Below are 17,050 nucleotides of genomic sequence, written 5' to 3' on the forward strand. Positions count from 1 at the left end.
GAATTAATATTTAGTTGGACAATCTCTCAGTAAAACCTGGAAAGGGGCAATCCTGGGATTTTGTGCTGTGTGATTTTCATTCTGGGTGTCCCGGGGGGTTTGATTTCACTGTCTCAGCCCCTCTCTGCCTCACTCTCTCTCTGTATAAACTTTTCCCAAATTACAAAACACTCAACACAGCTGACTGCACCTTGTGGGATCTTGCTGGGGATTTTGTTTTAAAAAGGGTGTTTTCTCAGAGGCAGTTTAAACCTTTCAGGGGACTGTGGGGAAGTCTCCAGACTTGGGACAACACACACACAGGGTTGGGGGCTGGGGGTGGCGGGCAGGGGGGAGGTGGGCAGTCAGGTATACTGGTATTCTGGGAGACTGATATTCCCAACAAGGGCCAGAGGTCTCAGTGCTGAAACATATTAAACTGTTCAAACAGAGGCAGGCAGAAAGCCATGAGGCTTCAGAGCTCCCTGGAGATGCAAAGGTAACTCCCATTGCCAAAAAGTAGCCACATGTGAAGTGGAAACACCTTCCCTCAGCTTGTTACACACTGACCTTTCCACAAACCCAACATGTTTACAAACACTCGCTGCAGTTTCTGCAAACTTTGTATCAAACTGCCTCCCATTCTGCTCAATACTGACCCCCTCTCAACCTGGCACTGAACTAGTGTCTGAATTGAGACAGAGACACACAGACAGAGTTTTTAAAGTTGAAAGTTTTAAAGTTTATATATTAGTGTCACAAGTAAGGCTTACATTAACACTGCAATGAAGTTACTGAGAGAGACAGAGAGAGGCAGAGACACACAGAGACAGAGACATAGATAAAGAGACAGAAAGAGACAGAGAGATAAAGAGACAGAGAGGATGTTTAAAGTTTGTTTATTCCTGTCACAAGTAAGGCTCACATTAACGCTGCAGTTACTGAGAGAGACAGAAAGAGAGAGTTTTTAAAGTTGAAAGATTTAAAGTTTATTTATTAGTGTCACAAGGCTTACATTAACACTGCAATGAAGTTAGTGAGAAAGACAGAGATAGAGGGAGCATCCAGAGTGGGTTCAGTAACACATTTATTGATCAGATATCTCTCTCTGTGACCCTTTAGCGATGAGATATTCAGCCAGGATGGTTTCACTGACCCTCTTCAGCAGGCAGATATTCCCAAATCCAGCCTAGGTCTCAGACACACACACACACCACTCACACATTCCCTCTGCTCTGTCCAAGGGAATATTGTAATCCAGGAATTTCTATTTTATATTTACAGGGTGAGGGGGGGGGAGAAACTCAACTCAAAAATCCTGCAGTCTCTCCAAGCTGCTTTTAAATTTCAATTCAAACCCTGGGCCACATGGGAAGCTGCAGAGATTGGGAAACTTACCAAACCCAGTTTGTGTGTGAGAGTGTCTGCAGCTTTTGTGTCTTTGAACTTGCGAGGGTGCCAGGGAGAGAATGTCACTGTCTTCACCTCTCTCTCTGCCTCTCTGTATAAAAAAATCACCAAATTAAACCACACTCAATAATGCGACCATACACAATTAATTATCAAATATCTGTCTCTCTCGCTTTATCTCTGTCTCTCCCCGTCTCTCTCTCTCCCTGTTCTCTCTCTCCCTGTCTCTTCTCGAGCAGAAACAGATGGAGACAGAGAGGCAGGGAGAGAGAGGAAGAGGGAGGGATGGAAACAGCTGGAGTTGTGGGTTAGATGCAGGGGGAGAGACACAGGCTGTTAGAGGGAGGGGGGGTTTCAGTGAGGGACAGGGTCTCCAGTTTAATTCTGAGGGTCCTGAGAGAGGGATTTCACTGTCTCAGCCCCTCTCTGGCTCCCTCACTCTGTATAAACAATTCCCAAATTTAAAAAACGCTCAACACAGCTGACTGCACTTTGTGGGATCTTGCTGTGCACCACAGTGATTTTAGTTTTAAAAAGGGTTACTTTTAAGAGGGAGTTCCGGCCTTTCTGGAGATTTGGGATGATGCAGACACACACACACACACACACACAGGGTAGTGAGTGGGGAAGGGGGCTCACAGCAGGCGAGAGAGTGGGGGGTGGGGGGAGGACTGTGTCCCATCTGATTCAGGTTCACATTGCTGCTGCTGCTGTGGGATCTTGCTGTGCACACACTGGGCCTGTGGCCTTTGGCTGCACTGCAACAGCGACCGCACTTTTTATTTTCAAACAAAATCTGGCCCAGGGACCGCAAAGTGGGTTCAAGGAAAAAGCTTGAAAAGGGGTCGGGTAAATTCAAGCACTTTAATCGCCGAGGCATCGTAGGCTCTGGAGCAAGTGCTGGGGAATGGGAGGAGGACAGATTGGGATTTGATGGCCAGCATGGAGCTGGTGGGCCGAAGGGCCTGTTTCTGTGCTGTGTGACTCCAGATTCTTTTCTCTCTCTCTTTTCCCAGGAATTTCTATTTGGATGGGGGGTGGGTATAGAATTTCCCTGTCTCTGTCTCTCCAGCGTTCTTACCAATCCCAGCACCCCTCCCCTCTCTCTCTCTCCCCAGACATTCCTGTCCATATTTCATCTTTCAATAAAATGTTTAAGAAAACACCAATGTGAATTGTTGTCAATTTAATTTGGGAAGAGAGAGAGAGAGAGAGAGGAGTGGATCCCATTTCCCACACACTCTCCTGCAGTCCTCACCCACAACATTTATTTAATCTGGCCCTCACCAGGTTGTGTGTGTGGGATCTTGCTGTGCACACAGGTGGGTCTGGCTCCCTATTCCTCACACTGTGACCGTGAGCAGAACTTTAAACAGGAAAGATGTTGGGGAGGCGGAGGAGGCAGAGAGAGAGACAGAGAAATGGAGGGAGAGCTAAACAGAGAGGGTGTGGGGGGGAGGGGTGTGAGAGGGTCTCAGGAGGGGCAGGGGGAAAGAGACACAGAGTCTGGGGCTGCCCTCCTCCATCGTGGGACTGGCAGTGGGATCTTGCTGTGCAGAATTACCTTCATTGTCATTTGAATCATTCATTCATTGACTAAGGGAGGGTGGGGGTGTGATTGTGGGATTATAAATATTGTTACCACGCTGAGGTGATGTTTCCCTCTGCGCTATTTTGTAACCCCCCCAAAGAGATACACCTTGCCTCGTAATCTTAAGTGTGTGTGAGACAGGAGGAAGCTACTGGTTTTAGACAGATGTGCAGAAGGAGGTCATTCGGCCCATCTAGTCTGTACCGACCACAATCCCAACCAGGCCCTATTCCCATGACCCCACACTTTTAACCTGCTAATCCCCCTGACACTAGGGTCAATTTAACACGGCCAATCCACCGAACCCGCACAGCTTTGTGCTGTCGGAGGAATTGGTAAATTAAAGCAGGATCTGACACTCTCTGTATCAGGAACAACTAACAGGTCTTTAATTTAGACTGGGTGACAACCTTATTAAAACAATGAACAAACTGAATAAACTCCCCAGTAGAATGCTGTTCCAATGACAAGACTCACTCAGGAATAATGAAATAAATCATTACAGAATAGAGTCACTCTCAAATAATATAATACCAGGCGTCTGTTGGAAGTGTGAACTTTCTTCTGCTGCTTGGGTCTGGAATACTTTCTGAGTTGGTTTCTGCTTCTATTTAGATGGTGATGTGATGAAGCTGTATATATTACTGCAGGATTCAGTATCAGACTCTCCCTCCTTCAATCTAAAGAGGCAGCAAGGTCGCTCCCTCCCCGTTATTTCCCCCTGTCCCGGGTTTAAATACCCAGAATTTCCTCACAGTATTCCTGCAATTTGAGTGGCTTGAGGCTGTCACTAACGCCCCAATTTGAATGCAATTGGTTGTGTGTGTTTGAGAGCTTGTTTTAAAATCATTGACCCAATTCAAAGCCTGTTTTGCTCTGCTGGGACTCTGGCTGCTGCTTTGGACACAAATGTTGTAAAGTTGTCTTCTGCAGCCCTGCTTTCTGCAGTTTAAAATCCCCAGCACAAAGACACAGGCTTTCTAAAGACACAACGCTGGATGGTTCGGTTTGGTTTTCTCAGCATTTCTTTTCAATATTTACATTTGTCAAACACCAGATGTTTTACCCTAGATGCAACTTCATAACCATATTAGAGAGAGACAGAGAGAAAGAAAGGGAGAGAGAAAGACAGAGAGGGAGAGAAAGAGAGAGAGAGAGAAAGGGAGAGAGAGAGACAGAGACGGGAGAGTGAGGGAAAGCAGGAAAGGGCAGCAAGAGGTCAGGGTTGTGGGGGAGTGCAGTGAGGGGGTGGGGGAAGAGACACAGGATCTGGGGGTCTCTCGTGTGGAGGGAGAGAGAGGTTCCCTCATTTCCCACTCACTTTACCCCAATCCTCATTTAAAAATCACTTTGTATCTGGCCCTGCTCAGACTGTGTGTGGGATCTTGCTGTGCCCTCATGCTCTCTGTCTCCCCTCCTCCCCTCCCCATATTCCCCGCACCGTGACAGTGCCCCACATTTTAAACATAAAAAGATGGAGGGGAAGGAGGGTGGGGTAGAGAGAGGAACAGAGAAGGGGTGGGGAGTGTCGGGGGCTGAGTGGAGGGGGGTAGGGGGATAGAGACAGAGGCTCTGGGGGTGGGTGGTGTCCTCCTGCAGTTTGGGACTCCCTGTGGGATCCTGATTGCAGCATTCCCAGTCTCTGAGAGAAAGAGAGAGACAGAAAGAGAAAGAGGGGGAAAGACAGAGAGAGAGAGAGAGAGACAGGCGGGGAGAAAGAGAGAGAGAAACAGTGTGAGGGAGAGAGAGAGAAAGACAGAGAAAGATGGAGGGAGAGAGAGAGAGAAAGATGGACGGAGAGAGAGAGAAAGGCAGACAGGGAGTGAGAGAGAAAGATGGAGGGAGTGGGAGAGAGAGAGGGGGAGAGTGAGGAGGAAAACAGGAAAAGACAGCAAGAGGTGAGGTTTGTAGGGGTGCAGTGAGGGGGTGGGGGAAGAGACACAGGATCACAGTGACCCGAGCTGGGAATTGAACCCGGGTCCCTGGAGCTGTGAGGCAGCAGCGCCAACCACTGTGCCCCCGTGTGGACCTACACGTTATGATTCAATTCTGAGGGTCCCGGGGCGAAGGGGGGGGGGGTGGATTTCACAGCCTCAGCCCCTCTCTGCCTCACTCTCCCTCTGTATAAACATTTCCCAAATTAAAACACACTCAACACAGCGAACTGCACCTTCTGGGATCTTCCAGAGCACCACAGAGATTGTGTTTTAAAAAGGGTTTGGCTTCGTTTTAAGAGGGAGTTCAACCCTTTCTGGGAATTTGGGATGAGACACACAGGGTAGTGAGTGGGGAAGGGGGCTCACAGCAGGCGAGAGTGTTGGGGGTGTGTTGGGGAGGACTGTGTCCCATTTGATTCAGGTTCACATTGTTGCTGCTGCTGCTGTTGTTGTGGGATCTTGCTGTGCACACACTGGGCCTGTGGCCTTTGCTCGCACTGCAACAGTGACCACACTTTATTAAACAAAATCTCGCTCACGGACCGCAAAGTGGGTTCAAAGGAAGAAGTGTAAACGGGGTCGGGTAAATTAAAGCACTTCAATCGCCGAGGCATCGTAGGCTGTGCAGCGAGTGCTGGGGAATGGGGGGAGTATAGATTGGAATTTGATGGCCAGCATAGACCTGGTGGGCCGAAGGGCCTGTTTCTGTGCTGTGTGACTCCAGATTCTCCTCCCTCTTTTCCCAGGAATTTCTATTTGGATGGGGGGGCGTTCATAATTTCCCTGTCTCTGTCTCTCCAGCGTTCTTACCAATCCCAGCACCCCTCCCCTCTCTCTCTCCCCAGACATTCCTGTCTATATTTCATCTTTCAATAAAATGTGATGGAAAACACCAATGTGAATTTTTTGGATTTAATTTCAGGGAGGGAAAGACAGAGAGAGAGAAAGAGAGAGACAGGGAGGGAGGGAAAGACAGACAGAGACAGAGAAAGACAGGGAGTGGGGGAAGGAGAGACAGAGAGAGAGAGAGAGAAAAGCAGCCGAATAAAACCTGCAGCAGCCGCTTTATTCCATCGGATTGGGGATGTGATTGTGGGTTTTCCTGCTATCTCTCTCTCTCTCCCATCTTTCTCCTTTGATTGTGAGTTATCAGGGAAGGAGAGAGAGAGAAAGGGAGGGTAACAGAGGGAGATCAAAGGCAGAGGGGCAGGGAGAGGAGACACACTGGAGGGGGGGGTGGGTTAGGGGTGGGTCCTCTGCTCTGCACTCACAGCCCAGCTCCCCAGTCTCTGGGGAAAAGACCCTCACTCACACCCTCCCAGAAGGTGGGATTTGTAACCAGCGGCTGTGTGACTGAGGCTGAATCTGGGCTGTTGTGTTTGAATAGATTTTTTCCCAATATAAAGATATTGGAATGTGGCTGCTGCCACATTGCAGTGAGAGAGAGATGTGGCTTTGCAGGAGCTTCCCTCCCCATTTCCCCATGGAAATCACTGAGAAATAGCAAACGTGGCCCACAACACGTCATTATTTGAAACGGTCAGACAGAAACTTATCAGAGAGAGCATTTTAATCCCCATTCATCCCCAGACGGGGAAACAGAGCAGAGATCAGGACAGATTATCCAGAGTAAGAGAGACCGGGGCAAAGATGGGGTATTGGATATATATATAGATCTGGGGGGAAAGCAAAAGAGACACAGAGGGGGCTGGACAGGTTCAGAGATAGAGGCAGAGAAAGAGAGAAACAGCGAGAGACAGAGGGAATGGGAGAAGGGTGTGACTCTGCTCGAAGTGGAAGGTTCCCTGTTCATATCGAATGTACAAACAGCACCAATGCTGGAGTGACTTATTATTTTCATTTGCGGTGGGGGAGAGATGGAGGGGAAAGAGAGGGAGACGTGTGGTTCCCTCATTTCCCACTCACTTTACCCCAATCCTCACTTCAAAATCACTTTGTATCTGGCCGTGTTCAACCTGTGTGTGTGTGGGATCTTGCTGTGCACTCATGCTCCGTCCCCCTGCCCCGTCCCCCTGCCCCATATTCCTCACACTATGACAGAGCCCCATGCTTTAAACATAAAAAGATGGAGGGGAAGGAGGGTGGGGTAGAGAGAGAGAAACAGGGTGAACAGAGAAGGGGTGGGGAGTGTTGGGTGCTCAGTGGAGGGGGGTAGGGGGATAGAGACAGAGGCTCTGGGGGGGGGGAAGGTGTCCTCCTGCAGTGTGGGACTCCCTGTGGGATCCTGATTGCAGCATTCCCAGTCTCTCTCCCTCTCACTGTGAAGCACTCAGGAGGGAGAGGGAGCTGAAATTCAAATTCCTGAGCCTGGGGGAAAGGCTTGTTCTCAATCCCAGAGTCCTGCTTGTGTGTTTAGACAGGGCGCTGGGATTTGTGGGTGTGGATGGAGAAGATTGTTCTGTTTAACTGGGGGGTGGGAGAGAGGGGGGTTTGTTCTTTCCACCTGAGGAATAATGCAGCCTCTGTGACTAAGCCGCACTTCACGGCCTAAATCTCAGGAGCACTTTTGCATTTGCTTAATTCCCCAACAGGGTTTAAGTGGCTGAATTCAATGGTTCAATAAAATGTGAAGCAGCCGCTTCAGGGTGGGATTGTGGATTTTCCTGCCCCCCCGCCCCCCTCTCATTTCCCTTTTGATTGTGAGTTTTATTTTAAACGGTCAGACAGAAACTTAGAGAGAGCATTTCAATCCAGATTCACCTCGAGGTAGAGAAACAGAGCAGAGATCAGGACAGGTTATCCAGAGACAGGAGCAGAGACGGGGTATTGGACAGATATAGATCTGGGGGAAGTGTGTAAGAGACGGAGAGGGAGAAACAGAGGGGGGGGGTGCGGGGAGGGGAGAGGTGACTGATAGAAGTGGGAACTTCACTGGGGCCTCCTGTGTTTATTCACTGGCCTGTCTCTGGAGTAAAGCCCCCAGAATGCTTTGACGTGTTTAATAAATTCAATATCGGGACAGTCAGGAGGCAGTTGGAAGTTCATTGCATTTGAAACGTGTTCCCATTTTGTCAGGGTTTAATAATGAGGAGGTGAAAATGAATGTTTCCCCCCCCCCTCCCCCCCCCAGTGAGATTGTGAATTTCAGCAAGTCCTGGGATCTTGCTGTGCCTTTTATTGTTTATAATCAGCTTTTGTTTTGTGTTTAATCAAATTTCACTTTATTTTCTCTTTCTCTCTTCCAAGGAGAATTCCTTTGGAAACTTTGGCGATGCAGAGAGCGAATAGTTTTGCCGTGAGGAATCCTCGGACAAGAGCTATAACCAGAGAGAAAAATATTAATAAAAGTCCCCGTGTCTTTGTCGTTCATTTTTATTCACAGATAGACTGGTGGGGCTTTTACACGGAGGGTTAGTGGTCTGTGTGTCAGGGGGAGGGGGCATTCCCAGTGATCCCTGCTCCAATGTAATCCCACAGATTTCAATCCCTCTCCCTGAAGCTCTGTCTGTGCAACTCCCCCATCCTCAGAACTGTTTCTCCACATCTTTCCAATCCCTGTCTCTCCCCATCCTTTATACCTCAGCCTCTCACAATGGCAGCATCTTTCCCTTTTTCTCTCATTCTCTCTATCTTTCACTCTCTCTGAAACTTTGTCACTCTGTCTTGCCAAAGCCCCACTTTCTATTTATCTCGACGTCTCACTTTGTATCTCAGCCTCTCCGTCTCTCTCTCTCTCTGTGGATCATTTTATCTCAATCACAGCAGCCTCCTCTCCGTCTCTCTCTCTCTCTCTGCTCCCCCCTCTGTCTATCTCTGCTCCCTCTCTGTGACTCATTCTGTCTGAAGTACAGCAGCATTCTCTCTCACTCCCCATCTCTATATCTTTTCACAATAACTTCATTGCAGTGTTAATGTAAGCCTACTTGTGATTAACAAATACAATTTTAACTTTAACTCTGCTTTTATTTGTCTCTTATCTCTCTCTATCTCCTTCACTCTCTCTATCTGCTTCCCCCTCTCTCTGATCTCTGCTTCCTTCTCTGTGAATCAGTCTGAATTACAGTCGCATCCTCCCCATCTCCATCTCTCTGATCTCTGCTTCCCCCTCTCTGTGAATCATTCCGTCTGAATTACAGCAGCATTCTCTCTATCTCCATCTCTACTTCTCTGTCTCTCTCTATCTCTCTCTCTCTCGTGGGGGACGGGCCAGATCACGGGTTTGCTGTTCACAAGCAGCAAAGGCCCAGGAACGCAGAGGGAGGGAATCGGGGGCAATTCAGAGGGATTCAGCACTGCTGAAAGGGGGGAGTGTGTAATACAGGGGCTTGTTCAGAGCCAGGGGCTATTAGACAGAGAGGGAAGGGGCCGGTGGGGGAGGCTGTTGTACAAGTGGGGGGAATATTATAACACAGGCTGACCAGAGTCAGGGGTTATCAGAGAAAGGGGGCAATGGAGATGGGGGGGAAGAATCAGACAGGGGGTCTGTTGTACAGGATGGGGGTGGGGGATGTTATAACACAGGCTGCTCAGTGTCAGGGGAATTAGTCATTTGAACGTTAATGTTTAAAATGGGCAGAGTTTCCACATCCAACTCCACCAGGAGCTGTTTACCGGGGGGTGGTGGACGGGGATGGACGCGCGGTGGGGGGGGGGAGAGGGGGGGTACTAATTAGAAAGGGGGGGATCTGTCAGTCCAGAGGCTGTTCACAGGGAGGGAGTGGGAATTTGCCAGGTTGAGAGGGGGGGCGGGGGGAAAGAGGGGAACTTAGAGGGATATTCAGCTGGGGGGCTTTGAAGATGGTTTGGGCAGTGGGGGGAGCGGGGTACGGGGCTCAGAGGGAAGGATCGGGAGATTTAGAGGGATTGTGAGGAGGGACGACAGAATTGGCTGGAGTGGGGGGGGGGAATTGAGAGGGATTAAAGGGAGAGAGTGGAGAGGGAGACTCAGGGATTGTGGTCGGGAATTAGAGGGATTCGGGTATTTAAGGGTCTCATGGGGAATTTGGGATTTAGCGGGGCTGAGAGGGAGGGAATCGGGGGGAATTGAGGGGGATTCGGGAAGGGGAGGCTTAGAGGGGGATTTCTGGGGTTCTGAGGGATACAGGAGGGATTGGGGGGCTTACGGGGATGACAAGACATGGTTTGGTGCTCAGACAGATTGAAGGGGTGGGATTGGAGAGGGAGCAGGATTCGGGGGCAGAGGAATGTGGCGAGGGTGGGGGCGATCTCAGGAGACGTTCAGGGGGGATTCTAGAGGAATCTCAGGGGCTTAGAATCTGGGGAGGGTCTGGATGGGGTAGGGAGTCAGAGAGGGAGTTAGCGGGAGGGGAGGGGGAGTCGGGGTGGAGGGAAAGGGATTGAGGGCGGGGTGGATTCATAGGGATTTGGGAGGGGGGAAGTTCAGAGAGGGATTTAGGGTGGGGCCTTGCATCAGGGTTAGAATTGGGGGGGTGTCGAGCGATTCGGAGCGGGGGGGGTGACTCAGAGGGATTCTGGGGTGGGGAGGACTGAGGAAGGATTGGGTGCAGGCGTCAGGGGGGCTTGGGTTTGGCAGGGGGGCAGAGGGAGCCTTTGGGGGGGGGGCTGAGGAATTGGGGCAGGAACTTGGAGGATTCAGGGGGCTGAGAGTCAGATTGGCGGTGGGTGTCAGAGAGATTGGGGGTGCTTACAGTCGGATGAAAGGAGATGGGGCAGAGGGACAGGGAATCAGGTGGGGGAAAGAGGAGTTTTGGGGGGGAATTAGTGGAGATTGAGGGCGGGGGGTTGAGAAGGATTGGGAGTGGCTCAGAGGGCTTTGGCGGTGAGTTCCTGAGAGAGAGTGAGTGGGGGGGTGATTAGAGTGGGATTGGAGAAGATTGGGCAGAGAGGATCGGGGGGAGGGGCAGAGAGGATCGGGGGAGGGGCAGAGAGGATCGGGGGGAGGGGCAGAGAGGATCGGGGGGAGGGGCAGAGAGGATCGGGGGGAGGGGCAGAGAGGATCGGGGGGAGGGGCAGAGAGGATCGGGGGGAGGGGCCGAGAGGATCGGGGGGAGGGGCCGAGAGGATCGGGGGGAGGGGCCGAGAGGATCGGGGGGAGGGGCCGAGAGGTTTGGGTCGGTTGGTGGGGTTTGGGTCTGTCGGTGGGGGTGGGGTTTGGGTCTGTTGGTGGGGGTGGGATTTGGGTCTGTCGGTGGGGGTGGGGTTTTGGGTCTGTCGGTGGGGGTGGGGTTTGGGTCTGGGGGTGGGGTTTGGGTCTGTCGGTGGGGGTGGGGTTTTGGGTCTGTCGGTGGGGGTGGGGTTTGGGTCTGTCGGTGGGGGTGGGGTTTTGGGTCTGTCGGTGGGGTGGGGTTTTGGGTCTGGGGGTGGGGTTGGGTCTGTCGGTGGGGGTGGGGGTTGGGTCTGTCGGTGGGGGTGGGGTTTGGGTCTGAGGGTGGGGTTTGGGTCTGTGGGTGGGGGTTGGGTCTGTCGGTGGGGGTGGGGTTTGGGTCTGTCGGTGGGGGTGGGGTTTTGGGTCTGTCGGTGGGGGTGGGGTTTGGGTCTGTCGGTGGGGGTGGGGTTTGGGTGTGGGGGTGGGGGTTGGGTCTGTCGGTGGGGGTGGAGGTTGGGTCTGGGGGTGGGGTTTGGGTCTGTCGGTGGGGGTGGGGTTTGGGTCTGTTGGTGGGGTTTGGGTCTGTCAGTGGGGTTTGGGTCTGTCGGGGGGGGTGGGGTTTGGGTCTGGGGGTGGGGTTTGGGTCTGTCGGTGGGGGTGGGGTTTGGGTCTGTCGGTGGGGGTGGGGTTCGGGTCTGTCGGTGGGGGTGGGGTTTGGGTCTGTCGATGGGGGTGGGGTTTGGGTCTGTCGGTGGGGGTGGGGGTTGGGTCTGTCGGTGGGGGTGGGGTTTTGGGTCTGTCGGTGGGGGTGGGGTTTTGGGTCTGGGGGTGGGGGTTGGGTCTGTCGGTGGGGGTGGGGTTTGGGTCTGTCGGTGGAGGTGGGGTTTGGGTCTGTCGGTGGGGTTCGGGTCTGTCGGTGGGGTTCGGGTCTGTCGGTGGGGGTTGGGTCTGTCGGTGGGGGTGGGGTTTGGGTCTGTCGGTGGGGGTGGGGTTTGGGTCTGTCGGTGGGGGTGGGGTTTGGGTCTGTCGGTGGGGGTGGGGTTTGGGTCTGTCGGTGGGAGTGGGGACAGGAGTTCAGGAGCTGGGGAGGGGCTCCCTATGGATAGGGCTGGGATTTGGGGGGGGGGGGATCCTGGTGGGACTGGAGAGTCTCAGAGGAATTGGTCAGGGCGGGTCTGAGAGGGGGAAACAGAGCGGGGGGGGGGAAACAGAGCGGGGGGGGGAAGCAGAGCGGGGGGGGGGAAGCAGAGCGGGGGGGGGAAGCAGAGCGGGGGGGGAAGCAGAGCGGGGGGGGGAAGCAGAGCGGGGGGGGAAGCAGAGCGGGGGGGGAAGCAGAGCGGGGGGGGAAGCAGAGCGGGGGGGGGGGAAGCAGAGCGGGGGGGGGAAGCAGAGCGGGGGGGGGAAGCAGAGCGGGGGGGGGGGGAAACAGCTGTGGGGGGGTAACAGCTGGGGGGGTAACAGCTGGGGGGGATAACAGCTGGGGGGGGAACAGCTGGGGAGAAACAGCTGGGGGGGAAACAGCTGGGAGGGGAAACAGCTGGGGGGGGAAACAGCTGGGGGGGAAACAGCTGGGGGGGAAACAGCTGGGGGGGAAACAGCTGGGGGGGAAACAGCTGGGGGGGAAACAGCTGGGGGGGAAACAGCTGGGGGGGAAACAGCTGGGGGGGAAACAGCTGGGGGGGGGAAACAGCTGGGGGGGGAAACAGCTGGGGGGGGAAACAGCTGGGGGGGAAACAGCTGGGGGGGAAACAGCTGGGGGGAAAGAGCTGGGGGGAAAGAGCTGGGGGGGGGGGAAGAGCTGGGGGGGGGGGGAAGAGCTGGGGGGGGGGGGAAGAGCTGGGGGGGGGAAGAGCTGGGGGGGGGAAAGAGCTGGGGGGGGGGGAAAGAGCTGGGGGGGGGGGAAAGAGCTGGGGGGGGGGAAAGAGCTGGGGGGGGGAAAGAGCTGGGGGGGGGAAAGAGCTGGGGGGGGGAAAGAGCTGGGGGGGGGGAAAGAGCTGGGGGGGGGGAAAGAGCTGGGGGGGGGAAAGAGCTGGGGGGGGGAAAGAGCTGGGGGGGGGGAAAGAGCTGGGGGGGGAAAGAGCTGGGGGGGGGAAAGAGCTGGGGGGGGGAAAGAGCTGGGGGGGGAAAGAGCTGGGGGGGGGGAAAGAGCTGGGGGGGGGGAAAGAGCTGGGGGGGGGGAAGAGCTGGGGGGGGGAAAGAGCTGGGGGGGGGAAAGAGCTGGGGGGGGGGGAAAGAGCTGGGGGGGGGGAAAGAGCTGGGGGGGGGGAAAGAGCTGGGGGGGGGGAAAGAGCTGGGGGGGGGAAATAGCTGGGGGGGGGGAAATAGCTGGGGGGGGGGAAATAGCTGGGGGGGGGGAAAGAGCTGGGGGGGGGGAAGAGCTGGGGGGGGGAAAGAGCTGGGGGGGGGAAAGAGCTGGGGGGGTGGAAAGAGCTGGGGGGGGGGAAAGAGCTGGGGGGGGGGAAGAGCTGGGGGGGAAAGAGCTGGGGGGGAAAGAGCTGGGGGGAAAGAGCTGGTGGGGAAAGAGCTGGGTGGGAAAGAGCTGGGGGGGAAAGAGCTGGGGGGAAACAGCTGGGGGGGAAAGAGCTGGGGGGGAATGAGCTGGGGGGGAAACAGCTGGGGGGAGATTGAGAGAGATTGAGAGGGAGAAAGGTTGAGAGATAGAAAGATGGAGAGGGAGAGAGATTGAGAGAGAGAGAGATTGAGAGAGAGAGATTGAGAGGGAGAGAGATTGAGAGAGAGAAAGGTTGAGAGAGAGAAAGATGGAGAGGGAGAGAGATTGAGAGGAGGCTGCAAACAGAGAGAAAAGCAGAGCTGAGGCGGGAAAGGTGCAGACAGAAAGTGAAGAGGTTCATACTCACCATCGCACATGTTTTCCCTCGGTGATCTCTCCAACTCCTTCCATCCCCTCTCCCATGGTGGAGAGAGAGATCCAGGAACAGGGGCTTTGTGCTGGGAAAGGGGGGGTTAAAATATCAGAGCTGGAACTCCATGCAAGCACACACTGACTCACTCACTCACAAAGACACAGCTTACCTGATACTTACCAACCCACGTGGAGAGAGAGACTGGACAAAGGAGCCTCAGCCTTTTTATAACCTCACTGAGTCACTCAAACTGTCCACACCTCCCCAATCACCCCCCCCCCCCCCATCCAACCCCAGCTCCTACACCTCACCTGAACCCACCTACTCCAGGTATGGGCCAATCCAACACCAACCTGTCTCTGAGTGTGTGTGTGTGAGGGGGGGGGGGGTGTTTGTGTGTGTGGGGGTTAGTGAGCACCAGGCAAATGGTTCATCCCAAGGCTCTCCCTCCCCCCCACTCCCAGCTTCACATCACCAGCACTGGGAGCTGAGAGAAGATGGATTTAAATGAACCAGCAGCCCTGCACTGCCAGGGAGAGAGAGAGAGGCCAGGTCTGAATGTGGATTGTACAACTTGTTCATCCAGGACTCCATCCGCTACAGGTTTGCACCCTTTGCTGATTCTTGCAAAGTTCACTTTTCCTTCAGTTGCCTGAACTGAAACAAGATCTTGCCAAGTTCTTTGTTGCTGCGTTTACAAATCCCACTTCTGATTTACAATGCTGTGTGTCCGGGTGTGTGAGTGTGTGTGTGTGTGCCCTGTGCTTCATGGTTAATCACTCACCACTGATCAGAGCTGCAAAATAAAGCGTTTAGCCTTTTTTTAACAGAAGCACTGGCTGGGGGAGGGGAGGGAGAGAATGAGAGTGAAGTTTCTGTCTGATAAATGCTGGAAATGTGTCTTTAACCAGCAGCTCTGCAGAGAGACAGATGCAGGATTTTAAACTCTCTGGGAGCTGCAGGCAGGAACTCACACACACACACACACACACACAGATAGACATCAGCTCCTGTTTCACACCAACAACCAGGCTGGAGTCGATGCAGCTAATTTCCATCCAGAAATGTACTTGATCCATGAAGTCAGTGAGGGTTACATTCCCATGACTTCCCATTCAGTCCAATCCAGTTCAGTTTGTTGGAATGCAGTGTGGGAGCCTCTGAGGGAGTTTGGCTCTGGGGGGGGGGGGGGGGTTCACTTTTCTCTCATTCAGTCTCTCCTGTCTTCCACCCTCTCACAGACCTTCCTTTCGTCCTTGTCCCACCCGCCCCTTTCTCCAAACCTGTTACATTTCTAACTTTCCCCAGTTCACAGGAAAGGTCACAGAGCTGAAATTTTAACTCTGTTTCTCTCTCTCTCTCTGCACAGATGCTGCCGAACCTGCTGAGTTTAATTCCAGCATTTCCCTGTTTTCTAAGATTTCACAGAATAGTGTTGGTGCAGGAGGAGGCCATTTGGCCCATCGTGTCTGCACCAGCTCTCCAATGTGGATTGAGTGGACAGAAACAAGGAGTTGGAATAAATGGGTTACTTTTGGGTTGACAGCTTCTAACTAGTGGAGTACGGCAGGGATCAGTGTTTGGGTCTCAGCTATTCAGAATCTATATCAATGATATGGATGTGGGGATCAAATATAATATTTCCAAATTTGCAAAAACTGGAAAACTAGGTGAAAATCTGAATTGTGAGGAGGATGCAAAGATGTTTCAAGGGGATGTGGAGAGGCTCAGGGAGCGGCCAAAGGTTTGCCAGCTGGACGCCAAGGTGGAAAAATGTGAGGTTATCTAATTTTGTAGGAAAAACAGACATTAAGACAACTTCAAGATATTTTGATGTCCTTGTTGATGAGGCACTGAAAGCGAAGATGAGAGCAGTTAAGATAACACATGGTATGTTAGCCATTATTCTAAGAGGATTTGAGTGGAGGAAAAAGATGTCTTCCTGCAATTATATGCAGCCTTGCTGAGACCAACCTGGAGGATTGTGTACAGGTTTGGTCTCCTGGCTGAAGCAAAGATGTACTTGGCATGTAAAGAAGGTTCACTAAAATAGGTCCAGGGACAGATGGGTTGTACTATGAGGAACAAAAACACTTTATTCTCAGGCCTTTAGAAGAATGATCGCTGCACTTATTCAAACCTACACTAATTTATGGGGTTCAATAGGCCAGATGCAGAAAGGATGTTTCCCCTTGCTGGAGGGTCTGAAACCTGGGACACAGTCTGAGAATAAGGGGCAGTTATTTAGGCTGAGATGAGGGGTATTTGTTTCCCATTAGAATGCTGGTGAATCAAGGAATGCAGGGATAATGCTGGAAATGGTGTTGAAGCCGAGGATCAGCCATGGTCACATTGAATGATGGAGTGGATTTGAAGGACAGAATGGATGACTCCTGCTCCTGTTTCTTAACATTCTTACTGCAATAGGAATGGAAGGTAAGAGTAAGAAGGTTTTGCTGCAGCTTTACACGACCTTCATTAGATCACAACTGGAGAAATGTGTATAATGTTGAGCTCTTTACTTAAAAAAGGATAGAATTGTATTGGAACCAGTTCAGCGAAAGCTCACTCAGCTGATTCCTGGGATGGAGAGGTTTATTTTACGAGGAAAATTTGAGCAGATTGGAGCAATATCTATGAAAGTTCAGAAGATTAAAAGGTTACCGCGTTGAGGGGATGAGACAGGGTGGTTGCTGAGAGGCTGTTTCTTCTTGTAAGAGAGACCAGAACAAGGGGACAGATTTTAAAATGTAATTGTCAGTCCCTTAAGACTGAGATGAGGAGAAATTTATTTTTTAGATGGTGGCTGGTGAGTGGAATTCTCTTCCCTGGAGACTCGTGGCGGCAGAATCATTGAATATATTCAAGGCTGAGTTCAGAATGATTTTGGATTGAGAAGCGAATCAAGGGTTACGGGGAAAAGAGTTGAGACTATAATTAGATCAGCCGTGATGGAGTATGCTCGAGGGGCTGAATGGCCTTCTGCTGCTCCTAGTTATTTTGTTCTTATCCCAATACGTCCTTCAGACTGCTCTCTGTGACCAGTGATGGATACACAAGCTCTATGTTTTGTCCTCACCAGACGCTCTCCTGTGCCCATTCATTAGGCCACCCACTCAACCCATCTCACCAGCAGTAATTACCCACTCTGCCCCCAGGCCTTCCTGATCCAGCACTTCATCTTCCATTGGCGTAAGGATGGCAAGACCTGGATGTCTCCACTCTTCTTCACTCATTCCCT

Source organism: Mustelus asterias, unplaced genomic scaffold (assembly GCF_964213995.1).
Source record: "Mustelus asterias unplaced genomic scaffold, sMusAst1.hap1.1 HAP1_SCAFFOLD_339, whole genome shotgun sequence".
In the NCBI taxonomy this organism is placed as follows: domain Eukaryota; kingdom Metazoa; phylum Chordata; class Chondrichthyes; order Carcharhiniformes; family Triakidae; genus Mustelus; species Mustelus asterias.